This window comes from Octodon degus, unplaced genomic scaffold (genome assembly GCF_000260255.1).
Source record: "Octodon degus isolate 3935 unplaced genomic scaffold, OctDeg1.0 scaffold00121, whole genome shotgun sequence".
Classification (NCBI taxonomy): domain Eukaryota; kingdom Metazoa; phylum Chordata; class Mammalia; order Rodentia; family Octodontidae; genus Octodon; species Octodon degus.
The window spans coordinates 694,475-695,375 of record NW_004524697.1 but is presented as its reverse complement, the minus strand read 5'-3'; positions in this window follow the sequence as shown (position 1 = coordinate 695,375).

Below are 901 nucleotides of genomic sequence, written 5' to 3'. Positions count from 1 at the left end.
AACATAGTAAAATATGTTCATAAAATTATGCTCTAAATAAATATAAGAAACAAATCTATATGTTACATTTTCTTATTTTTGAACATAATGATTATGTTTGAATAGTATAATTACAGGCCACTTTAATTTTTACACTATGCATTTGAATTTTTCTACTACAAATATATATATTCTAAAAAATGATTACTTTTGAAAAAAAATAGTGTTTATCCACTATTTTTTAATAAAGAGTGGATCCTAGCAGATTATTTAGCTTAATATATAAGTAAACATTTGCATAAAGTTCTGTTTCAAATCCAGCATCTTTTTATTTCTTCACGTTCACTTTAGGGCTCTCTATGCTGGTGAAAGCATTTCCGCTATGTTAGAGTCAACTACCGTGAAAAAATATCAAAACCATTTTACCAGCACCCCACTTTGTAGAACTTAATCACACTAGCTGCAAAGGTATGATGGGAAATGTCGTTTTTATTGGGATAGTGATGTGCCCAGCTTGCAACTGGGACTGTGCTTACGAAAGGAGTAGCACCACGAGGCTACCATCAATCTACGAATTTCCAGAACCTAGAAGGGCATGTATTATATATTTTGAAACAAATTGCTCATATTCTTTTGTAGACTTATAATTACTAGGCTACATAATAGATTTATTCTCAAAATCTAGAATTTATGATTTTTCTTTTCTTTCTTACTTTTTTTTTCGCTTTTCTCTCCCCACCTGTGCCTACCAAGAGCATGCCCAAACTGATTCAAAAAGAGAGATCTAAGAAATTTGACTAATCACATCAATGTTTTTGTAATTAACAAATGGAAAAACAGAAAAATAAAATAAGTTATCCCCTTATATCTAATTCTAAAGTATTAGCTGAAATTTGATATATACATGCACAATAAATGCAAT